At 59.0% G+C, this 25,341-nt stretch overlaps 1 long non-coding RNA gene across 1 annotated transcript; it reads right to left on the bottom strand.

The window, feature by feature from the left end:
• Positions 1 to 23,903: 23,903 nt before the first annotated feature.
• On the bottom strand, positions 23,904 to 25,335 carry LOC111732409. The gene is made up of 2 exons (XR_002777540.1): positions 25,161 to 25,335; positions 23,904 to 24,510 (listed from the first exon to the last, which is right to left on the bottom strand). It is a non-coding gene; the product is annotated as an uncharacterized LOC111732409 (long non-coding RNA).
• Positions 25,336 to 25,341: the final 6 nt, after the last annotated feature.

The raw sequence follows: 25,341 nt of genomic DNA, 5'->3' as shown, positions 1-25,341 counted from the left end.
CCGGGGAGCCGTCACGCTAGCCACTCCGTGTGTGTTTCAGTAGCTCACATTTAAGAGTAAATCCTTTAAAAAATACAGAGGTGGCCAGTTTGGGGCCGGCGTGGGCCACGGCAGCAGCTCAGTGAACGTGCGGTAGAAAACACGAAAATCCCATGTACATTATTTTCTAGCTGTTTTTAGCTTATTTTTCAAATAAGTGAACGCTAAAAATTACAATTTCAGTAAAATGTTCTGGCTCGGTGAGCTGCCACCTCACTCAGGCCAGGCCACGGCCTCAGGACTGAGGTAAACGGAGACCAATGCTCGGGACCTCCTCCCATCGGAGGGTGGTCACGACAGACCCCTCTGCCAGCCCGGCCTCCCCCCAGGCAGGGCAGTCCCAAGGGAGGCAGGAAATCGGCCCTAGGGAAAAGCCCAAGCCAGGTGGAGAGCGACACAGCCAGCCACTACGTCACAGGGGCAGCCTCGGAAGGCCTCTCGGAGGAGGTGACGTTCGAGCCGAGACTGGAGGAGACGTTACGGTCTCTAGAAATGACTGACATGTGAAGGAAAACATTTTTCGTTAAATATCATACTTTAGCTACTCTAGACGCACGTGCTGTTTTCAGTGGTGGAAGCGTTCTTATTTTTTACTTAACACACAGGTGTCCTCTTCTGCTGAAAGAAGCCCAGGGTAAAACTTCTCAGAGCGGGACACCCTCGGTTACCCAGGGATTTTACAGTGGCCGCATGCTGGGGGGAAGACGTTTGGATGGGCCGGGCGAGCCAGGAGGCGCCCCTGCCTTCGCCTGTTTCTTAGCCCCCCGGTAACGCAGCCAGCGGAAAACCTCAGCACGTCACGCACGCAGCTCCCACTCCGGGTCTGCACAGCAGTTCTCCGGCGGGCGGACCTGATCGGACCCCACCCCCAGCACCCCCCGGCTGTGTGGCCTCAAGCACCCGGCTTCCCTCGGCGCCTCGGTTTCCTCCTCTGCGCAACGGGGGCAGGGACGGCCCCTCCCCGGCAGGGCCGTGGGTGGGCTCTACAGGCCACGCGCAGCAGGCGCTGAGCACGAGGTGGCGTGATTATCGTCGGGTCCCCGCCACCCTCAGCTACGAACGCCCGTCCTCAGCACTCAAGGCCCCACCTTGGGTCCCCGCCCGGAACGCCCGGTGTTCGTGTTCTCCAACGCGAGTCCCCCCTGGGAAGGCCATCTGCTCGCTGCCTCCCCCAACACCTCTCTACTCCCGCCTGCCACAGATCCCAAAGCCCGCTCGCCAGGGGCCACCTCCTCCACGCAGCCTTCGGGAACTACATACAGTGAGCCCGCTCCGACCCAGGTCATTCTTTGCACACTCATCCTCCCCGGGCCAGATGCTCTGCTAGGGATTTAAAGGTGCAGCAATGAACAGGACAGGGCCCCCCGCCCCCGAGGAGCTGGCGGAGAACTGGGAAGCAGGAGGATCATAGCTAAGAAAACACTTCCGCCCACTCCACCGCTTTAAATTCTCGAAGGCCCACTTCACAGATGCGGCCACTGAGGACCGAAGGCCAGATGTGCCCCCGAGGTGGCAGGCGTGGGGCAGGACCGAGCCTCGGGTTCTATAGGCCTGTGTCTTCACACCTCCCTGCTAGGCCTTCCCACGGGCCTCAGAGCCCAGGTCACAAGCTGACCATTAACCTGACCTGGACGTCCAGTTACAAAACCTAACTCATCCCCCAGATAAGAGAAAACAGGCTGAAGCACAGCCCTGAGCAGACGCGCCAGGAGGCCCACGTGCAGGTAGGAGGCCAGTTCCGGGACGGGCCCGGCCCCCGCCCACGGCAGCCTGGCCGGCTCGTCACTTACCACCCCCCCCGACCCCCCTGCCGCCGGGTCCGAGGGCGCCGGAGGCGATGCCGGCCCTGTGCGCCTACGAACTCCGGAAGGCCTGCGGCCTGGGCTGCTTCGGTCTGAAACTGCCACCACGCTCTTGGCTGACATTCCAACAACTTTAGATTTTAAAGATGCCCAGAAAAAATCCTTTTTCAAAGCCTTTCATAGGAAACTCAAGCATGTCGTTAAAACGGGTTGCTTAAGGAGTGGCGTCACCCTCGAAGCGTCCATTCCCCCCCCACCCCACCCCGCCTATCGGCCAGTTTTGGCTGCGCCAGCTCTGAGACACCCCTGAAATCCATCCACGTCTCTCCAACGGCCCCCACCAGCGCTCGCTCGGACCAATGCGGTAACCTCTCCCCTGCATTTCCCGCTTCTGCTCTTGCCCCTGGGCTCCCCCTCCCCGCCCCCACAGAACCCGACTCGCCCTTTTAAAGGATACGTCAGATCCCGTCATTTCCCCGCTCCAACGCCTCCCATGGCTCCCTGCTTCTCTCAGAACGAAATGCGCATCCCTGACGGTGGCCCGTGAGGTCTTGTGCCATCTGGCCCCCTATAGCCACACCGCACCTCCCTTCACTGTCCCCCTCGTTCATCTGCTGTGGCCACACGAGCCTTGCTGCTCCCGAGCCCAGCAGGCACGTTTCTGTCACCGGGCCTCTGCACTGTCTGTTTGCTCCTCCTCGGCAACTGTCCCCCGCCCCCCGGGGTCCGCGTAGGTGACCCCTTAACTTCTCAAGTCTACAGTCATCTTCTCGATGAGACTTTCCCTGAACACTCTTGACTCCCTCAACAATATTGACTGAGTTCCCACGACATGCCAGGCTCTGTTCTAGGCCCGGGGGCTGTGGCAGTGAACAAAACCATCCTTTCTAAAGTAACCTTCCCCCATCGCCTTGTATCCATTACCCTGTTTTGTCTTCCTGGCACTATCAACATCAGAAATTCCTATGTATTTGTTGACAAGTCCCCCATCCTGATGCCTGGACTGCAGTCATGATGCATGGAGCTACAGCAGCCACTTTGGATCATGAGGCAGGCAACCTTGAGCATAGACACTGCACACCAAGGACGGTGGAACAGTAAGACAGGAGATTGGATCCCTGTGACTCCATGGAACCACCCGCACCCCAGCCCTGGCCGGGCAGCCTAGTCATCAGAGAAACGTCTGTTAATCTGACAATGAGATCTACACCGTCCACCAGAAGGGCTAACGTGAAAAAGACTGACCGTAATAAATGCTGACAAGGCCGTGGAGCAACCAGAATGCTCACTCTGAGTGGAAGCGTAAACGAGGACGCGATGGAAACGTGGTCGCGTCCTCGGCTAACGCAGACCACACGTTGTCCCCGTGACGTGGCAATGCCGCTCCGCATGTTCATCTCAGAGAAATGAAAACGTGCGACCAAAGACTGTCCATGAGCGTTCAGGGCAGCTTTTCTCAGAGAAGCCCCAAGCTGGAACCCACAAACAGATGTCCACAAACAGGTGAATGCATGACTAAAGGTGGCATGTTCATACCATGGGACGTCACCCAGCAAAGAAGGAATAACCAACAGGTGCCCACATGACGCGGATGAAACTTACACGCACAGTGTTGACCAACAGAAGCTGGACACATGGGTGATCACGCGGTATGAGTCTATTTATGGGACGCTGTCCTGCAGTGCAGGAGAGCCTTCTGCACCTCACCAGGGATTACGGCAAGCGTGAGCACCTACATAGAAATCCAGCAACTTCTACACCTAAGCCTGGGCACTTGCCTGTTAAATTTCAACTTTAAAAAAAGAATGAAAAATGTTTTAAGTTTTTAACATGGAAGGGGGTGCTTTTAAGATGTTAGCACACCTGTGAGTGGCGCCTTGGCCCACAAGGACCAACATGGGTGCTGGCGTCCCATCAAATCTGCTTTCTGAAGCTCTCGCCTGCCCCAGGAGACCAGCAAGGAGACAGCTACGGGACCCAGGAGAGAGACGGTTGGGGGGGCCTCCCTGCCAGCAAAGGGGCCCTGGTCTACAGGCAGGATGGCCAGTCCTGCCCACTCCTTCTGGAACCCTCTTACCCTTGCAGCCTGAGCCGCCCTAAAAGAGACACAGGGCAGGACACGCTCTGGGTGGCTTCTTTCAAGTGGCCCAGCAGGGACCTTTGTTTTTGCAACTGGGGCCTGCGGAGCGAGTCCCTTCCAGGCTACGGATGTGCCACTGCTTCCTCCTGACTTCTGAGACCAAAACAACGGACAGCCTGCCTTGATGGTGACATGGGAGGGTGGCATGCCCCCAAAAGAGCCCAGCTGGAACACCAGGCGGTCGAGGAGCCCTGGTAGCCCAGCCCCCAAGCCCAGAACCGGGAGGTCTCGCCAAAGCAGGTCTCAGAGAGCCAAAGGGTTCCCACGGGATGGATGGAGGACAGCACAGGCCACACGTCACAGCAACTCGGGGGTCCTAAGAGTCTCAGGAAGCAACCAGGCTGGGCAGGGACCAACTCACCACTGAACAACACTCCCTCAGCCTCCAAGAGGGACAGGGCTGCAGGGGCAGAGGCCCCGTGGGGTGGAGGCCCCAGGGGATGGCCGCACAGCTGAGGGAGTGCATCGTTCCAAAACGCCACCACAAGGCCTCGGCGTTAGTTTTCCTGTGACGACAGCATCGTGGCAACTTCGCGGGTGGGAGCGGGTGTGGGGTTCTTCTGCTGGGTGTCGTCGGTGCTTACCAGGCACCCGTGCGAGCAGCCGTTGTCACAGCGTGGTCCCCAGACCAGCGGCCGCAGGGTCACCTGGGCACTTAGAAACGCACGCTCTCCCTGTCTCAGATCTGCCCACTCAGAAGCTCTGGGGAAGGGCCCCACCCCCCGCCATCTGTGTCTTAACGGGACCCCCAGGGGATCGCACTGCTCGAGAGAGTTAGAGAGCCACTGTGTCCGAGACAGGTGAACGCTGCCACTCGGGGACGGGGAGACGGATGGGGCGGTGGTCCAGATGGCGGGCGCGCGGCCCGATGGCCGTGAAAGCAGGTTTGGGCACGTGGTGAGCATCGCGCTGTTCTATTTTTAACGTATGTTTGAAATTTTTCGTAACAAGTTTTTTAAATCACTTAAGATTTCCTAAACATCCCCCCACCCCCCCGCCAAAAAAAAAAACACCACCACCACAGACGGGTGTTCTGTCCTCCGGAAGCCCCTTCCACAAACTGTCAGCCCGCGGGTCAGGCCAGGCCGGTGGGTGAGTTTTGAATGGCGTGGTATTTCAAAATATTTGGATTCGTTCATAACAGCTTAAAAATAGCAGATAAATTCCGATTTCAGGCTTCCTTTGAAAAACTGGGAGATGTGCCAGGACGGGGCCTGCGTCCCCACAGCGTCCCAGCCTCCTGGGGCCGACGGCGGCGGCTCCGGAGACAGGGTCCGCGCCCCACCACTCCCTGTCACCGCACGCCAGGCTGCTCCAGCCATTCGTGTTGCTCGCATGGCCCTTGCCGTGTCTGAGTTTGCAACCCCTGTCCTCCAGCAAGGCAGGATGAGAACGCAGCAGGCATGCATGCATGCATGCATTCGTTCATTCATTCCAACCCTGCCTGGGCATACTGGATGCTCAAAGCTGGCGCTTAGCACTACGGGGGTCAAAGTTAATCCAGCAGGAGCCGAGCAGAAAGTAGGCAAAAGGACACATGAGTCACAAAGGACCCAGACACACAACAGAGGGCACTCGGGGGCCTCGCACGTCTTTGCTGACATGTGGGGGCGAGCGCCCGAACGCTGTGCACGCCGGGCAGTTTGGGGTGTCATTGGGCACATGTCCCCCATCCCAGCGACCCCGCTGAGACCTGTGACAGAAGGGACGTGAACACGCGTCCACAGGAGGACTCTCGCGTGCGTGTCCCCAGCACCTGTGTTCTTGACAGCCCCAAACTGGAGTCACCCCGAGTATCAGCCGGCACCTGCCAGAGGCACATTCTCACGGCGACGGGAAGGCACGGCCACGTCAAACGAGAGGGGCTCCGCAGAGCCGCCGGACCCCACGAGCAGCCGTGCGACTATTTCGATAAAACAGGGTAAGAAACGCACTGCTGTAAGACGTCGCACCTCTTGGGGCGGACGGCGACGGGACGGGGTGCCAGGGGATTCCGGGGTGCTGCCGTTCCTTGACCAGGTCGCTGGTTACTTGACTGTGTTCAGCTGTGACAATTCTGCGTGCCTGGAACGTAGCAGGCAAATGCCACCAGGCACGGCCAGCATTTACTGCCAGGCCATGCCCTACGCGAGCGTTTGAGGCACACGTGGCGAGTGCTGCTGCCCACCCAAAGGCCACCTGTCCCCTCCCCCCACTAAGAGAACCCCGACTTGCTTCCGGTGTTGGGTAAAAACCCTAAATCTTGGGGAAAATGTACCCAGACTCTAATCCATGACCTTGTTCTAACCAAGAAGAAGGAAAGGGACGTCTGCTGGGGACTCTGGGAAAAAAATCCCTCTTCCAATAAAAGAGCAACAAGAGCCCTCGCACTGTGTCGTTCCTCCTTCTGTCCCGGATGATGTGTGTGACGGCGTGATGTCGGCCTGTGGCAGCCACCACGAGGCCATGAGGGCAACACCAAGAGGGTCGTGTAGTCACTGACCTGGTGACGCGCCAATGTGACTGAGCGATTCCGGAAACACCTGCCACCTCCGGGCTCTTATGAAGCGCGATGATAAACGTCTTTACTACTCTGGCCCCTGGAAGCAGCTCTTATGTTGCCTGTGGCTCAAAACATCCCATCTGGAGCAATGCTTTCTTTCATTTAAAGCTGACAATTCGTCTATGAGGTAGGTATCGTTTTATAGATGAGGAAACCAGGGCACGGGCAGATTAAGCCACTAAGGTGCCCGAGGACACAAACCTAACAGTGGCCAAGAGTCGTGAACACGAGTCTCCCCCAAAAGCCTGTGCTCTAACCACTGCGTTTACTGCCTCAGTAAAGGCTCACCACAGGTGTGAATGAGGAAGGGTCGCAGGAAAGGGAGGAGGCGGCTGGGAGGCACTAGGCCCCGGTCCCCAGGCGGATCAAGCACCATCTCACCCTCCACCCTGCAAATCGGGCCGCACCTGGACGCCCCATCACGCTGCCATGCGGGGAGGCCCAGGCAGCACACCTGTCCACGCTCTCTGTGGCCGGCACGATGCCCATCGGGGCTCCTTCCAGCCCCCTTCCCCACGGAAGTCAGGCAGGGGAGACCCCTCCCCTCAAACACCGTAACCTCGTAACATAACTGGTCGTTTTCAAGCAAGACGGGGTTTGGCTACACACAGCCCGTGGGCTGAGCTTGGCCTCGTGCCTGTTTCTATTTGCCCCGAAGCTGGTTCAGGACATGTGAAAGTTGCATGTAATTCACCTTCCGGTGTCCACGATAAAGCTGTCGTGGACATGGCCACGCCCATTCGTGGACACCGTCTGTGGCAGCTTTCCACGACGGCGGCAGAGCCGGGCGGTTGAGACGCAGCCTACCTGGCCTGGACGTAGTTACTATCTGTCCCCTCAGAGACAAAGTGTGGGGAGCCCGTCCTCTCCACCTCGGTCCCCTGCTTAGCCACGTGGGGATGTGGGCTCCTCCCCCTCCTCCCCGGGGGCAGTACAGAGAGAACAAAGGACCTAGGACATGGTCTGCTCCGAAGACGGTGCACACGTGCCATAAGGGCCATTGGTAGATGAGCCTCCCTGTGCCTCAGCCCCAGTCCAAGAACACGTGGTGGCACTGCCAAGGCCGTGTAAATGGCACCAGAGCTCCAGCCGACATCGCCCGGAGGCGTGGGGCGGGGCTGCCTCCTTCAGAGGCTCAACCTTCTGCAAGAGGCTCAGCGTGATGCGAATCTTCCACGGCCACCGGTCCGGGCCATCGGGTCTGCCACCTACAGAGCCAACCCGGGCCACTCGCTGGGGTCACACCCACCACGGCTTTCCTTTAATCGTGGTAAAAGACTCATGTAACACAAACCCACTGTCTCAGCCATTTTTAAGCGTGCGGTTCGGTGGCACTAATAAGCACATTCCCAAACCGAAACTCTGCAACCACGAAGCGACGGCTCCCCAGCCCCGTCCTCCGGCCCCGGGATCCACCACTCCACGTCCCGTCTCCACGAACCTGGCCACTCTGGGTCCCTCAGGCGAGTGGAATCCCACGGTCTTGGCTGATTTCACGTAGCATAACACCCCCTAGGTTCCTCCGTGGTGTAGCCCGTGTCAGAATCTCCTTCCTTTTCAGGGCTGACTCATACACATCCCGTCGTGCGGATGGACCACGTTTTGTTTACCCTTTCATCCGCCGATGGGCCACCTGGGTCACTTCCACCCCTTGGCTAGTGTGAACGATGCTATGAACACGAGCGTGCAAATAGCTCTTCAAGTCCCTGCTGTCAATTATTTTGGGTATAGACCCAAAACAGAAGTGAAATTGCTGGATCATATGATAATTCTATTTTCAGTTTTTTGAGGAATTGCCAGACTGCTTCCCACAGCAGCTGCACCATCTTACATTCCCACCCACAGGACACAGGGCTTCCAATTCCTCCAGGTCCTCGCCAGCCTCGTGTGTGTGAGGCGGTGTCTCGCTGTGGTTTTGATCTGCATTTCTCCTAAGGATGAATGATGTTGAGCATCTTTTCATGGGCTTGGTGGTCATCTCCACATCTTCTTTGGAGAAATCGCTAGAAAGTCCTTGGCCCATTGTCCTGTTGTTATCGCCGAGTTGCCCTACCAGGAACTTCAGACCAGATTTCAGGCCCGCACTCGCCATCTGCTCCTGACTGCGCGCCCCAATCCTGCCACCTTGGAAAGTGGCTCCACCACCCACAGAGTCCGAGAGCCATCCTCTCTTCTCCCTCCCTCGCACCCCGAGGCCAGTCCCTCGGTACACCCCGTTGACTGTCCCCGCAAGGGACATCTCAAATCTGTCCCCTCCTCAGTGTCAACGCCTGCACCACGGCCCGAGCCACCATCCGCCGTGCCTCCCCGCTGGCCTCCCCGCCTCCAGCCCGACACCCCAACACTCCTTCCTCCCCACGGCAGCCCGAGGGCTCTGTAAGAGCCGAATCAGATCCTGGTTCTCCTCTGCTTAGAACCCTCGATGGCGTCCCAAGGGGCCGAAAACCAAATACAAACTCCTCACCGTGTCCTTCGAGGACAGCCTGCCTCTCCCTGTCACCACCGTCCCTGGCACCCTCCTCAAGCCCACTGGCCCGTTTACCCTCCTCCAACGCAGCGAGCAACCTCCCTCCCCCAGGCCTGTGTACGTGCTGCACCCTCCGCCCGGTCAGCTGTTCCCGAGCCCGCTCCTCAGCTGGAATGGCCCCTTCTCAGAGAGGCGCCCCCCGCCGCCCCACCCGGAGGAGACCCCTCGCCGCCAGCACTTGATGTCAACTCCCTGCCCCAGTCCCAGAGAGCGTGCGAGCAAGCCTCAAGAGTCCCTGTGCGTGTCTGCTTGTTCCCGGCCGTCCCCCCCGCTAGGGTGTCTGCCACTGAGAGCAGGACCCGCACGCCTAGCACGACGCCCAGCACACCGCGCATGCTCCGTGAACACGTGCCGGAGGGCAAAGCGACCTCCCCGACCACTCGGGTGCACAAGCGCCCCTCTTTCTCACAGTGCTGCCTGGCTGGCTCACGAACACGACTGTCTGGAGCTGATTCGCCCCCGGGGCTGGTCCCATCTGTCCGTGGGGACTGTCATCGGACCAACCCCTTCGGAGTGTCTACAGAGACAGCCGGTGATAAATGCGACATGTCACTCCTGGCTGGCAGCAAGGGGGCTCTCTGCTAATGCTGCCCCTGTCCACGAGACAGACGCTCGGAGCCTGACTGGCCTCACCCTGCTGGGGGCAGCCAGACCACAGCTGCGAGGCTCCAGAAAAGCGGGAGATGCCGCAGAAAGGCGAGCCTGCCGCTCTCACGCCCGGAGCCATTGAGAGCATCCAAAGTGTTGAAGGATCACTCAAATCTCAGCGGGACCCCGGCCCAGCCCCGGTCCTGTCTCCCGCCCCCCTCCAAGGACACAGGTGGCCATGACTGCTGACAGCCACACCGCACTTATCTGTGCTCCTCAGCCACGTGTCACAGCTGCCAGAGCCCAAGAGAGCATGCAGGTCAGCGACGCCAATCCTCCGTCTCGCAGGAGAGAGCGGCCAGGGCCAGCCTCCCCGCCCACGGCCCCGGCCACGGTCACGGTCACGGCCCTGGCCCCGGCCACGTCACGGCCCCGGCCACGGTCACGGTCGTGGCCACCTCCACCCCATCGCCCCGGGCCACACTGGGTCCCCGGCCTCCTGTCCCAGGCTCCCCGGCCACGCCCTTCATTGCCACGCCCACCACCGGGAGCGAGCACTGCTCGAAGCGCTTCGCTCACGGGACCCTCACGGCAGCCCCACGGCGTGGCGCCGAGGCCATCGCTCTTACAGAGGGGAGATGAGGCCACCGCCCGAGTACGGCACAACTCGGGGTCACCCTCTCGATCCGCACCCTACGCTGCCACGTACGTTAAGACAAGTGCAGCTATAAATGGTATTTTTTACTCTTTTCATTGTTACCGCACTTGACCAGGTAGAAAGAACAGGTGCCATCACAGGTGAGGAACGCGAGGCGGGAGGCTACGGCCCTGAGCGTCTCCCTGTTCCCCAAATCCCCCAGGAACATTTCCACCCCTGGGGCCCCGGACGGCGTCCACGCACTCACTCTGAATTCCTTCCAGAAAAAGGGTCGGCGACGGTGGCTCCTCGCGGTCCCGCCACAGCCAGGCGAACGCACCAGCAGCTCCCGGCCCATCCACTGTCAACCCGTTCACCCCTCACGGCAGCCTCTGTGAGGGCAGCGCCCGTCGTCCCCATTTTACAGATGAGGAAATCGAGCCCCGGAGAAGCCGACCCACTTGCCCGCGGCCTCACCGCTGGAAACCGCCGTCCTGGTGAGCGGGGGGCTGGGGGGCGGTGAAGGGCACCTCGTCTGCCACGCATGGCGGCGTCCAAACCGGCACGGCTGCCCAGAGATCAGATGCGGACGAGAACCTGCCCGTTTAAATGCCAGCGACCGGTTTCCCTTTTTTCCACAGCAGCGTGGGCCACCTCTCCAGCCAGCTCCGGGGCTGTGCCTGGCCCGGCTGCAACCCTGGGACAAAAGCGGGGAGCCCAGGTGCTGGGCCAGGCTTTGCTTCTACCCGCAGCCGTGTGGCCGCGGGCGTGTGCCTCCAGCTGGCATAAGCGCACCTCGAAGGCCGCGGGTGAGGACCTGATGAGCTGACGCCTGTACCACACGCAGCGTGGGGCCTGGCACACGGTGAGCGCTCACTGGGCCCCGCTATTGCTTACAGCATCCTTCCAGCAGGGGGTTAAATGTGGCCCCTCAAAAGGCGTGTCCACGCGCACCTACGAACGTCCCCTGTGCAGATGTGAGCGAGGATGTTAGAATGAGACCGTCGTGGATTATGCGGTGGGCCCGAAATCCAACGATGAGTGTCGTCCTAAGAGACGACACGGAGTGCAAGGCCTCGTGACTCGGAGGCAAAGACGGGAGTGATGCGGCCACAAGCCAAGGGACACCTGGAGCCACCAGAAGCCGGAAGAGACAAGGCGGGCGGGCTTCTGCCCTGGAGCCTTCGGAGGGAGCGGGGCCCTGCCGGCACGTGATGTCGGACCTTGGGCCTCCGGACACACATCGCCATCGTTTGAAACCACCACGCGTTAGGACGGCCCCAGGAAACGGACGCACGCCTGAGAAAGTTCCGGAAGACACGCAGGCGTTTCCAGCAGGAAGGTTTCTCTAAAACGGACCCCAACGTCGCATCCCGGGGCACAAGCCCCGCCCCCCGTCACTGCTCCGGCAGTAAACAGGGAAATGCGGCTGTGTCCTCTGCAGAGTCCCACCTGTATGAGGGTGCGTTCTGTGCCCGGACCCACCACGGTGCCACCTAAGGTGGAGGAAGGCCTGGGGAGCACGGGCCGAGGTTCTGGGGTGCCCCAGGCCCTGTGCACCAAACACCGTTTTTCAGGAAGGAACTATTGGCCACGGTCCCTAAGGACAAGGACCACTGTGGGACGAGGGGGCGGTGATTTTTTGCATTTGCTTGTTTTTGAGGTTGTACTCTTTTGTACTTTCAATTTTTTTTATTGGACTCCTAATTTCACTTTCCTTGCCTTATTTTTGATGTCGGCAAGGGCTTTCTGAGCAAGAGCTGACCCTACTGAGCACATTCAGCCCGGCTGTCACAAGTGACATGACCATCCGAGGCCACACGACCTGAGTTTGTGAGAGCTGAGAAAATCGGCCCCGTTTGCAAAAGAGAAAATTGGCTTTCAGAAGAAAATCAATTCCCGGAAAACGCAAGAACCAGGGCCTGGATTTGAACCCGCAGTCCTATGGGTCTGAGGGTCAGGCACACACTTATGGTTGGTTAACCAGTGGCCCCCAGAATCCACATCCACCTGGGACCGGGGATTGCGACCTTCTTTGGACTCGGTGTCTTTGCAGATGTCATCAAGGTAAGGATTTCGAGATGAGGTCATCCTGGATTTAGGGAGGCCCTAAGTCCATCAACAGCTGTCCTCAGAAGAGGAGAGGACAGAGAGACACAGAGAGGGGACGGCCGTGTGAGGACAGGACCTTAGGAAATAATACACACGTCCGGTTACACATCAAAGCGGCCACACCACCAGCAGGAGGGCGCCTAAGCTGGGTCTGCACGGCAGGGGGTGACGGGGGTCAGCCACACGCCCTCCCCATCCCAGCGAGTGTGACCTCGCGCTCCGGGCCTTCTCGGCAGCAGAAAGGAACCGCACGTCCTCTGTCTTGCTGCATCTGACCTTGGTCGTCAGGAGCCAGAGATTTCTCATTGGACCAAGCGTGAGGCCTGGGGTCTAGCTCTAGTTTGCTGTGACTCCCAACGAGACTCCTAAACTTTATGAGCCTCGGGATCCCCTCCACCCCCACCACGGACTTACAGAAGGAAGAAGGCTCAAATTCAGAATTCAGAAATGCAAGTCAAAACAACAGCCCACAACACACATCCACACACCCATCACAACCACAGACATTCTAGAAGGTCAGATGGTATCGGGGGCTGCAGCAGGCAAGGGAGGGACGGTCAACAGCCCTCTGGAAAGCCCCCACCCCCCGCCAGTGCCCTATGACCTGGCAATTCCACGCCCAGCACATCCCAAGGAAATTCCTAAGAACTAGAAGATGGAAGGTTCCAGAATGTTTGCAGTTTGCGGAGGCAGGAGTGGGTGGAACCAGATAAATAAAACAAAAGGGATGTGACCTTGTGACCTTGGAAATCCAGGCAGCAGCAGGAGACAGCCAGGCACACACACAGTGACGTGGGTGGGTTTCAGGGAGCAAGATGCGGGGGAAGCCAGCCGCAGAGCCGGCGTCCTGTGCCGAGGGCGGACGCTAGCCTCTCCCGGGCCAGGCCGGCCGACGGGTGCCCCTCCCCTACTGCCCCGCCGGACCCTCACCCGAACCCTGTCGGAAGCTGTGGGTCGCCCCATCTTACAGGACCCGTAAGAGCCTTGAGGGACCTGCCCCGGGTCACCCGTCAGGCAGGAGGCAGAGCCAGGATTTGACCCTACCCCACCAGGCTCCAGAACTGCGTTCCCACCGCTGTCCTGGCCGCAGATTCTCGACGTGTCCTCCCTCCTGTGTCCTCCCTCCCGTGTCCTCCCTCCCGTGTCCTCCCTCTCGTGGCAGGAGGGCCGAGGGAGCCTGGGGGCCTCTTTAAGGAGATCACCAGTCCTCATGACACCTAACGTCTCTGCCCTCAGGCCTCAGCCCGGCCCTGAGGCCCCAGCTCCTCAAACGGCCCCCTTGCAGGTGAGGTTTTCGGCATATGAATCTGGGGGGGACACACATTCAGCAGTAAGAATCCAGTCAGGTCAAGTTCAGAATCAGATGAAACTAACCCAGTGCTTAGGGATGCAGACAGGGGGTGACATGACGACAAGCGAGGCTGGGACCCGGTGTCTCTCCCTCCGCAGGGCCTTCTGGGGAGCAGATGAGGTTCTGCTTTTTCATCCGGGGGCGATCCCGCGAGGGTTCACAGTCGTTATTTATTTTACTGCATGTGTCTCTTAGGTACTTTCCTCAAAGTGCCTTCAAGGAAATATCCTATTACTGTGACTACTTCACAAAGAAATCAGAAATGCGAGACTCGGGGCCAAGGAACGGGCAGTTGCAGGGAGCCCCGAGGGCTGGAGAGGGCTTTCGAAGGGGCAGGGGCTTCCAGCCGCAGCCGGCGGAGCCAAGAAAAGCCAGCCTGACTTCCTCCCACCGGCCAGAAGGCCCGATGGCGCCAGGGCGAACGGGCTCAAGAATTTCTGCAGGGCTCAGTGGGATGGTGGGGGAGGCGAGGAGCCCACAGGTGCCACTCCAGCGTCCCTCCTCACCAGACGAGCCCTGGCACCCAAGGCCCCGGCACCTCTCCAGCTCAGAGGATGAGGCAAGCACCACCCCAGCCCACAGCCCGTCACGCTTCCTTAGAGCTGAGTTAATCCCCAGACGGGAGGGCCTGGCAAGGGCTGCAGGCGGGAGCCACAGGCCTCGGAGGGCCAGATCTGAGCTAGGAAAGCTGGGGAGCAGGTGGGGGAAGGCCGAGGGGGGTGAGGCTGGAAGGGATCTCGGGCCTCTTGCAGCCCGGGGTATGGGGAGGCGCAGTTCAAATTGGCCCGGGGGTCCCGCGGCCCCTCCTACATGGTGTGGGGCAGTCCAGGCACCCACCCCGACTCAGCCAAGAGAGCTCGCTCCCAAGCGCACACAAAGGGACTTTTGTGTAGGAATGTGTAGAAGAAAACGTGCACTCGTGAGAACACAATGAGACAAATCCAAAGCGAGGGACATTCTGCCAAAAAACACAGCCCGGTCTCCTCGAGAACGCCCACGCCAGGAAAGGCCCAGGATAAGGAAGAGGGCTGGAGGACATGTCTGGGCTAAAGGGGAGAGAGAGAGACAAGGCGGCCAGCCATGGGACGGGACCCTGGATGGAAAAATAAAAACGAAACGCGGCTAGCAAGGGTGCTGTAGGAGTCTGAATGCGGCCGACTGCAAGACCCAAGCGGGGAGCCGGTGAGCCAACCGAGCGTCTCCTCGTCCTCAAGACGCGGACGTCATGTCTGCCGGCGGCTCTCAAGTGGTCCAGCAATGACAGAGCCACAGGGACAGGGAGAGACACAGAGAGGTGGACAGAGACAGGCAGACTCAGGGCCAGTTTCCCTGAATACGATCTTTTGAACTGAAACCTCGGGGTGGGAAACGCACGCATGTGCCACTCTGCGGAGTGGTTTCCAGGTCCGAAGCTCCCTGCTGGCACGGGCTGGTCCCAGACAACCAGTCAGAGCCACGCAGGTGACCGGGAAGATTGAGAGAAGAGATGACAGAGTGAGAAAAGCCAAGACGCAAGGAAGCGAGCAAGGGAGGGTCCCGTTTCCGTGCGGTGACGACGGACCGATCCTTCTATACGTATGCGTCTGGAAGGCCAAGATGACAACACGGCAAACACTCACGCGACACGTGCCAAGCTGCTACTACAAGGGCACCTCGTACGCTGACTCCTCCGACGCCGTCAGAGCCTTATGCAGAAGATCCTCTTTATTAATTCCAGCTCCAGAAGGGAAATGAGGCACAGGGAGGTGAAGGCACGTGCTGAAGACGCACGGCTGGGAAGTGGCAGAGCCAGGACCTGGACCCACGCTCTGGGGTCCCCCTGAGCTCCGGCCGCCAAAACCCTGGCCAAGAGCTGGAGAGAAGCCTGGGATTTGAGAGGTCGTGTCCGACCGTGACATGCCAGAGCCACCTCGACAGTGCCAGCTTCCAGAGCCCCACGTGCCCCTTGGTCCCGTACCTCTTACCCAGGTGGAAGGTGCTCGCTCCTGTAGGCACCCAGTATGCTCTGCTGGCACACACAGGATGCTCCCAGAGGCCCCAGGGGGCCCCTCCCTGCTGCACCTCCGCACTGTCCTATGTAAAGAAGGTGTGCCGCGAGGTTTGGGGCAAGGGCCAGCAAGCAGGCTGGCAGCCACTCATCCGGGACTGCTGCCGACAGGTGTGCTGGTCCCACTGCAGAATACATCTGCCGGCTATGATTCCAGGTCAAGCCCTCTGCGTTTGGACCGGGCAGGTTCTGATGGAGGCCACTGCGTCTCAGGCTCCCCTGGGCCCCACCCCCGTCCCCATCCCTGAGACCCCTCCTCCTCCCAATCCCGTCACCAGGATGTGGGCAGGGGTGCACGCGTGGCACCCGGGGACCTCTGCCTGAAGAACGCGAGGCAATGGCTCGCTCCTGCACTGGCGCCCGGGTCTGCCCGCCTCCGCCCACTTTCCCCGCTCGCCTGGGACAGGCTGCCTGCCAGTACCCGATGTTAATTTGCTCTGTGCTCCCTCTGTGTTTCGGATTCCCCAAAGGAAAAATAGAAGATGAAACTGAGCAACACGCAAGTTCTAGATCTAATCATTTGAGAGCTTATGAAACTTTCCCTGGAAAAAAAAAAACCCAACAACAATCAGCTCCTAAGCTACCACCTCTCCTTAAGAGGTCATGGATGGAGCCAAACAAAATAATCCCTAATACTGTAATAATAAGAGTTGCTGAGGCAACGAGGTGACATGGGGAAACTATTTGGGAGCAAAAGGCCCATCAGCCATTCTTGCTGCCTGTCAGCCTTTCCTCATCCTGCTAACAGAAAAGAGGAACCAAGCATGAGAGCCAGGGGAAAAAGCATTCCGGGGAGACGAAACGGCCTGTGCAAAGGCCCCGAGACAGCAAAAAACACGGTGTGTTGGAGGAAGAAAGGCCTGTCGGGCCAGGCAGGGGCAGAGCGCTGCGGGCTGAGGCAGGCGGGGGCCCGTGAAGACGGGCCTTATAGGCCATGAGGTCGGATGGGTTCACACCGCACGCAAGGAGGTTTCAATCGGGGCCGTGAATGACCCGATCTGCATTTGTAGAAGAGCTCTCTGGTGCAGCGGGGAGCAGTGACAGCAGGGTGGCCCGAGCAGGCAGGAGCAGCCGGCGCTGGGGAGGGGCCCGCAGCTGGTGAGAGACGGGGCGGCTGGGTCCGGAGTGCGGCCCGTGCAGGGGGAGAGACGCGGGCGCCGCGTCCCCACACGGGACCGCGACCTGCCCCAGTCGCAAACCTCCCTGTGAAACCAGCCTTGTCTTCTAAACATCCGTTCAATACATGTTTGAGGACCGACGATTATGTGCTGGGCTCCGTTCCAGGTGCTTGGGACATGGCAACAAACAGAACCAGGGTCCCTGCCCTCACGGGCCCGACGTCCTCACAGGGAGGAGCGGACGACAAACAATAAACACAACACACAGGTAAAGTACGTGGTGCCTCAGCGGGCGATGGGGTTACAGGAAAAAACAGCAAGGAGGGTTGGGAGCACCAGGCGGGGGGTGGGGGGACAGGCAGGGAACTGGGGGTCAGTGTGAATCTCGGGGAGCAAGTGAGATTGAGCAAAGGCCCAGGGGAGGTGGCGAGCGAGCAGAGGGGGCGCTGAGGCCAAACTGTGCTGGTGTCTCTCTGAGCAGTGGCCCGAGGCCAGTGTGCAAAGTGAAGGGTGACCGAGGGGGCGGGGCTTGGAACCGAGCTGCCGGCGAGCTGACCGCAATTCTCATGGGATCCCCCTGGCTGCTGCGTTGAGAGAAGCTGACCGGCGAGCAAAGGTGGGGCGCAGGGAGGCTGCAGGAATCCAGGTGAGAGTCACAGTGCCTTGGACCAGGCCACAGGGGTGCTGAGAAGTGGTTGGATACGTGTTGAAGATGAAGCCGTAAAACGTCCCGATGGGTCAACATGGGGGTGACATAGGAGCCTCAAGGCTGATGCCAGGGCCTTTGGTCTGAGCGGCCCGAGGTCGGAGCCGCAGTGGGATGGGATGGGATGGGCATGGGGTCCTTGGGCGTTGGCCGCGGGGGGCTGCCTTTGCCCCCCAAGCTGAGCGGGCAGCTGGCCGCTGGAATTCAAGGGACTTGAGAGAGGCCGGGACACGGGTGGCACGTCCCGAATGACGCCGAATGAGGCTGGCCAGCCAGCGAGACTGGAGGAAAAGCAAGAAGGGAATAATTTAAAGTGTCTCGAGAGTCCTAGAAGCTTCAGAAAAGGTGGAAGGAACCTCACCGAGAATGGCAGGAAGTGACCAGGAGTCAGGCTGCTCCTGTTCCCTGTTCCCTCTTCCTCCAGGAGGAGGCCGTCTGTGGACAGGAAGGAGCTACAGGGTGAGGGAAAAGGGCACGAGAAAGTGAAGACGGCGTGCACGAGGGGCCCGGACCTCGGACGTCTGGGTTCAGGGAGCAGACCGACCGCTTCACACGGATCGAGGCACCGACAGGCTGTCAATCCCCAGCTCCTGGGCCCTGTGAGGCTCTAAAGCCAAAAAGAACGAACTCTTCGCCGTTTTTTCTTTCCCTTGCATTTCAGCTCCTGCAGGCCACTCCCAGGACCAGCGGAGGCCAAGGTCGGAGGCCAAGGTCGCCTTTGAACAAGGGGGAGGGAGGTGAGCCACACAAAAAGGCTTCTCTTTGGTTTTCTTTTGTTTTTGGCAGAGCCCTGCAGTTGAAATCTCTGCATGATAAATGGGTTTATGGGGATCGTCTGGATGTGGGTGTAGGAAGGCTGGGGGCCGAGAGAATCCTCTAATTCTAAGATTATGAACCAGAAGTCTGTTGGCAGCAGCTTTGTGGCTGAAACCAGCCTTGGGGGTTGGCTTATGAGCCTTGGGCCCCTCTTCCACTGATCCAGGACCTGAGACCCCCTCTGGACACCGACGACCACCAAAAGGGGCTGCAGACATGGACAGAGCAGACATGTCCATGCCAGGTGTCCACTGGGACTGAGACGCACCCAGGGAAACGTCGCTGAGCAGATCCTCAGCACCGGCTCACTTCCATCTGGTCCAGGTGGCTGAGCTGAACCGAGTTCCGGCTGATCGCATGCTTCATCTGGTGGGGCCATGGCAGGAACTAGTCATTCCGGGAAGGACTGAGAAGTTTTTCATGGAATGGGAAATGCCAGGAACACTGAACACACCCCCGGTGCCAGGCCCCAGGAAGGCCAGACACGGTAGGATGCAGCAGTACAGGTGTGCACACACCCCCACATGCACATGTGTGTTCATGTGTGTGATCACAACACCAATGTGTGGGTGCTCACTAACATGCATGCATGTGTCCACATATACCGCCACACCCAAACACACATAGACATGTGTGTGCAGTGCCCGTGCATGTAAACACATACACACATGGATTTGTGTGTGCCGTGCACCAGGTGTAGACATGTGTCGACACGTGTGTGCACACATGTCAGCACATCGTGCACATATTCGTGTACATGCATGTGCCGTACAGAGGCGCATGTTGTGTGTCAGCGTGTGACATGCACCGACACGTATGTGCACTGTGCCAACATGCGATCGCACACATACATGTGCACATGCTAACATAGGTCCACGGGACATCACACATGCATGCACAATTGGCACACGTGTGCGCACATCGACACTCACGTGTGCAGAGTCTGCACACGGGCACATATACCAACACACGCGCACACGCACACGTGACTCCAGAAAGAAGCAGGCCCACCAGGAGCAAAGCAGGAAACAGAAATAAACTAGACTAAGGGGGAACTAAAAATAGCAATGCTTTTCGGCCGTCATTAAAGAGCAAGTTGAGTGGCTCTTGCACGCACCAGAGCAACAGGAAGTTCCACAGCAGGAAAGAAAGAAAACAAGACCACAGCACACCTGTGGCCCGACAGAGCTGGGCTCCTCCCGAGAAGGGGGTGCTGCTCCCCAGGCATCCACTCCACGGCCCTGCCCTAACTGGCCAGATGCGGGACCTGTGGAAACATGCAGCTGTCCAGGGCACAGGAGCCGTCGGCCCGTGACCAAGACGCCCTCCGGGATTCAATGCAGAGGCTTTCTGCAGCCGAGACACGTGGAAGGGACTGAGCAGGACAGGCGGGAGCCCGGCCCGGGGTCGCTGGGACCCCCGGCGAGGGAGAGGCTGCCCTCCCCAGCTTCCCTTGGCATCTGGGACTCTAGAACGTGTTCGGAGGAGAGACGTCGCAGGCCCTCGGTACCGACAGTTCTGGGGGATGAGACTGTAAGGAGAACGGCCCGGAGCGAGCCCTGCTGCCCACTGGCCACGCGGGGGAAGGAAACGGGAAGATGGACGCAAGCGGAGAATGTGGGAGGCCCTGCTGGGAACCCAGAGGGAGGGCGGGCGGGGTGCACGCGGGCTCTGGGCTTGAAATCCTGCTTACTTTGGCTGCGTGACCTGGAGCGAGCGACTTTCCAGCTCTGTGCTGCCTTCTCCCCCTCCACAAAACAGAGGCAACAGGAGCCGTTCAGACACAAAGCAGCAAGGAATTCACATTCCACACTCAGAGCAGTGTCCGGCATCACGCGCGCCCGTGACTGTCACCGACCAGCCCTCACCTCTTAACCGATGGGCAGAGCTTTGCCAAAGAGGCAGCGTGCGGCGCTGTCCAGGAGAGGAGGGGGCAAAGTGGTCTGGGTCTGGGCCAGCGTGGGGAGAGGGTGAGGACATGGTCCCCACCACCTGGTCACGCCCCCACCCTGCCATGAGCCCTCGGGGACACCGCAGTGACGGCAACAGTGCAGCCCCCGCCCCAGCAGACTTCCACGCTCACAGGGAGAAAGCGAACACACGAACAAACATGTACCACGATGGGGGACTTGTCGGGAAGTGAGCTACACAGGTATCTGGGGATGAGCTTTCCAGGCAAAAGGGAAAGCAAGCCAGAGACGCCGAGGTGGGGACAGGCTTGGTGGCCCTGAAGACCGTCAAGGAGATGAGTGTGGAGAGGGAGCGGGTGGGCGACAGAGGGCCAGATCGCGGGGGGCTGCGGGCCACTGAAAGCTGACTTTGGCATTCGCTCCGCATGAGGTGGGGGACCTCAAAGGGCTGTGAGCAGAGGGGGCACGTGACCTGAGGCGTGTTTTCACACAGCCCCTCTGGCTGTCTATGGGGACCAGAGATGCCACTACGGCACTGGTCCCAGCAGCAGGTGGGAGGCTGCGGTGGTGAAGGTGTTGACAAGGGGCCAGAGTCCAGGTGCGCTCGGCAGATGAAGCCGATAGGATCTGCTGCTGGACCAGACACAGGGGTGTCAGAGAACGTGTTCTGTCGGAACGGCCCACGGCTTTTGCGTCCACACCTGGGGGTGCGTCTACGATGGGGGTGCCACTCGCTGAGAAGGGGAACGCAGGTGGGGGGAGCCTCTACAGCTGAAAAAAATTAGTGGACAAAGCACCCAAGGCCAATTCTGACCAGAAAACCAATTTAAAGACAGGAGAAGAGATCAGGACATGAGAGAAAGCCACAAGGCCAGCCACGGCGACTTGGCAGACCAGCCCTTCCCTGCGGCCCAGCTGCAGTGAGGGGCCCCTCCCACCGTCCACCAGCTGGGCCTTCCCGGGGGGACCAGAGACACACAGGAACCCAGAAACACAGCCCCAGGCACCTGAACCGCGCCCTCACTATCCATTCAACACAGAGGGCCACGCGTGGCGGGCTCGGTTCCAGGCCCTCCCTGGGTTTGCCTCTCCCTCTCTCTTCCACTCTTTTTGTCTCTCTACCTTTCTCCCCTCCACACACACACACACACACGCACACGCACACGCACACGCACGCACACGCGCACACGCACACGCACACGCCCGCCACCCCGGCAAGGTCGCCTGGGGCACATGACTCTCTTAAGCTTCTGTTTCCCACGGATGGTGATGCCGAGATGAGTTTCATAGAAGTCTGCCTTCACCGAACGAGATGACGTCACAGACAGGCTCTGACGGCTGCCCGGCACACAGCCACTCAGGACTCTGTTCCTTGGCCCCACGAAGTCTGAGCACCCCTCCTTACCCACTGGGGGAAGGAGAAGAAATGAGTCTCACTTCTTCTATAGGGCCTCTCCCAGCGACCTCAGGACGCGGGGCCCGCTGCGTGCTTCCTGGGTGGGTGTCTAATTCGTTTGGCCATCCTTTGGGTAAAGCTGTGGATTCACTACTGGTTTTCAATTAAGCGCATAACAGGAAAACATTCTCTCCGTTTTAAAAAGCAGAGGAGCGTTACAGGCGAAGTGTGTCTACGTGGGCCACGCCCGCCCCCTTGAGAGCGGCCACTTTGGTCAGTCCAGTGTGTGCCCTTCCACACCTTCTTCTGAGACTTTACACGCACTGATATCAAGCCACTGAAATTACAGAATATTGCTTTGCAGAATTAAAGGAAAAAAATACATAAATTAAGCTCCAGAGCTTTTCTCAATGAGCAATGTTTCTGCCACCTATCCGTGCCGAAAGGCACATAGCTAAGTCTCTTCCCTCTAACTTTTGCCTAGAAACCCACTGGGCGCAGAGTTCCCACTGTGGTCCCTGTAACCCAGATTTGGCCATCGAGGTTCCTGACACAAGCTGCTGACCTTCGCTCGGCCTCAGTTTCCCCTAAAGCAGGAAGGGAAAATACTGCCCGCTCTGCCTCTCTCACAAAGCTGTGGCTGGATTCCCATGAGAGACTAGGCGCATCCAAGGCATTGCCACACGCACATAATCACCTTTCTACATAATAACTTCGCGGGGAGGCAAACCAGTTCTGACCGCTGTCTCAGAGGTGAAGTAACCTGCCTGAGGTCCCCGCCTGGCACACAGCACAGCTGGGCTCCGGAAACCGACGGGGGTTGCAAACCTCGTCGCATCCCTGCCCAAGCCCATCAGCAACTCGAGACATGGCAATCGAACCCACCAGAGCCACCAAAAAAATACATGATGGTGACTAATGGGTAAGCTCCAACGATGACAGAGATGAGCAGGTAGTGGCTACGTTCGTACTCTGTGGGTGGAAGTTTAAACGGTTGCGCTTTTTGGAGGGCAGTTTGGCTCTGTGAAAATTCAAACCCTATGGCTGTCGGTGACAGAGAAAATTATCAGTCAGTAGAGAAGCAGCTAAATAAGTAAGTGTACAGCCATTCCAAGGAATTCCATGAAGCTGTGAATAGATTTACATGTTAGGAAGTGGAAAACTCTTCAAGCGCTAGTGAGTTATACAGCAAGCTGCAGAATATTTGTAGGTAGTATAGTTCAATTTGTGTAAAAAAACATGTATATTAATGTACATAAGTATATGCCCGTGATGTGTATATTAGTAAAGGTCTGGGGGAAACGTCTTTTTTTCTCTGAATGTTTTTACATGCAACTATTCATGTCTTTTATATATAGACGTAAGTATCCAAAAAAAACCCCAAACAAACAAACATAAAAACAGAGAAATCAAAGCACAAGCCTCTCATTCAGGTCGCACAAGGCCACGTGTAGCCAAAGAAAACACCAGCGGGCAGACATTCCCTCTCCCAGCGTCCCACCAGCTCAGTCCCCTGAACACAAGCACCCTTCTTCCAAGGGAAGGTGCTTGGCCAGGGCTCGGCGGGGCTGTCCAGGAGGTGGGCAGGCCGGGCCCGCTTGCCTTCCTGCCTTCACACCACTCGGCCCCAAACCAATCGCCTGGGGGACAGTCACAAAGGATGCTGGATGGCTCTCCCTCAACCTGAAGCTCGGAAATCCTAACTCCAGAACAGCCGAGGACGATGGCGCTGTCCTCTCTGGGAGCCCGGAGCAGGGTGGTGCACGTGCACACACACGTGGGACTGACATCCTGAACCAGATCCACAGCCATAGAAAGAAACCCTGAAATAAGCCCAAGACGGACCGGGCTGACAAGCCTCTTGGTCAGCGGTAAATCTCAACCCCTCACACACCCCCCAAGCAAGAGGCTCGCCATGCTTATGCTTATGCCACGTGAGTGACAGTCTCACCAGGGCACACACGGAACAGAAACCACAAATCAGCATGCTTTTATGGGAGACCTTCACTGAGCTAAAGCTCTCCAGCTACCCTGAAAAGGATTACAGACACACACTCTGCGGCCACCGTGGGAGAGAAAGAGGCAGTCTGGCGTTCTAAGGTTTCCCCACGCAAGGTTTCTCGCCAGCCCCAGAGGACTCCCAAAAAAATACGAAGACAAACTCAGTGCTCGGTGTCACGATCAGATGGGTTCTTTCTTACAATCAGGTTACAGGACTTAACAGGACAAGATTTGAAACCCCTTCCAAAAAAAAAAAAAAGACAGCATGGCCAAGATGACTCAGACAACTGCTCCCCCAGAGACCTCGGGAAAAGCCTAACATTGCCCCATCTTTAAAGCTGGCTGGGTCCCAAGAAGTGTTAGCCAGGTCTAAGCGGAAGGAGCCTTCATTCATCCACCTGTCCATTTATTTTCCAAGTATCCTCTGCTGTGCATGGGGCACAGACAGAAAATGTGGACAAGTCCTCATTCTCAAGAAACTGGCCAAAAGAAGTAAGAAACTGGAAAAAGAGAAGCTAACTGGGAAGTGACAATATCCTCTGTCCCAGCTCTGTGTCTGGCTGGATCTTGGGCAAAGGTGAGCCTCTGTTTCCCTCCCAGCTCTGCAGGTGCTGGCTCTGGCTTCAAAGCTCCCAACTGCTTCTCGCTCAAGCGTGAGGCTCTGTCTGCAATCTCGCGCCCTTCAGTGACTCCAGGCTCATTCAAACCTGCCGCCCGGTCGCGCAAGGCACGATATGATGATGGTCTGAAGACGAGCTGGCAGCCTCAGTTTGTCTCTCTAGTTAAAAGGGCAGTGGTGTGTAAGGTGAGGATCAGAGGGAAGCCCTGTGGGCTCTCCCAGGTCCCTGCTCATGCGTGAATCCGCGGACGAAGGCGGCTTATCCCTTCCAATCTGCGCCAGAAGGCAGCGCGGGGGGACAGGGCAGCGCTCCGCCTCTGAGATGGGGGTTTCTAGGGAGCCTGGACAGCAGAGAGGGCTCCACCGAGAGCTCCCGGGCCTGGACGCCCGCGCGTCTCCCAGAAGCACGTGAAAGCTGGGTTCCTGTCCTCGCGGCTCGCTGGAAACAGGCAAACCGCAGCCCTCGTTTTAGCGGGCCGCCGCCGGCGTGCGGACGCGCTCCAGGCGCCCGGGCCAGCACCGCGACGCGGTCCCGAGTCCGGGCCGGGCCGCAGACCCCTCAGGGTGAGGTCAGGCTCCGGGGTGGTCCTTCATTCAAGGCTCCCCAACCCTGGCCTCCAGCAAACTCCCCAGGTGGCCCCTTGGCCCCCAACCTCTGCCCGGTCAGGGAGGGTACTCGGGAGATGGACCGCTGACCCGCCCCCCGCCCCCCGCCGCCCGGTGCCCTGGGGTCTCCCCGGTGCTCAGGAGCTGCGGACGTCCTCGGCGCCCCGCGCCCTCCAGCCCCGCGGCCGGCGCCCCTCACCCACCTTGAGGACCAGCTGCTTGATGATGGAGGGCACCGCCACGATCATGACGGCGCCCAGCACGGCGCACAGCAGCCCGGTGAAGCCCAGCGCGCCGGCCACCCAGCGCGCTCTGGCGCGGCTGCCCATGTCTGCAAGCCCCGGCGCCCACGCGGTGCTCGCGGGGCTCGGCGCCTGGGGGTGA

The sequence above is a fragment of the Pteropus vampyrus genome, unplaced genomic scaffold, assembly GCF_000151845.1.
Source record: "Pteropus vampyrus isolate Shadow unplaced genomic scaffold, Pvam_2.0 Scaffold456, whole genome shotgun sequence".
Lineage (NCBI taxonomy): Eukaryota > Metazoa > Chordata > Mammalia > Chiroptera > Pteropodidae > Pteropus > Pteropus vampyrus.
This window is presented reverse-complemented; position numbering and strand designations above follow the sequence as displayed.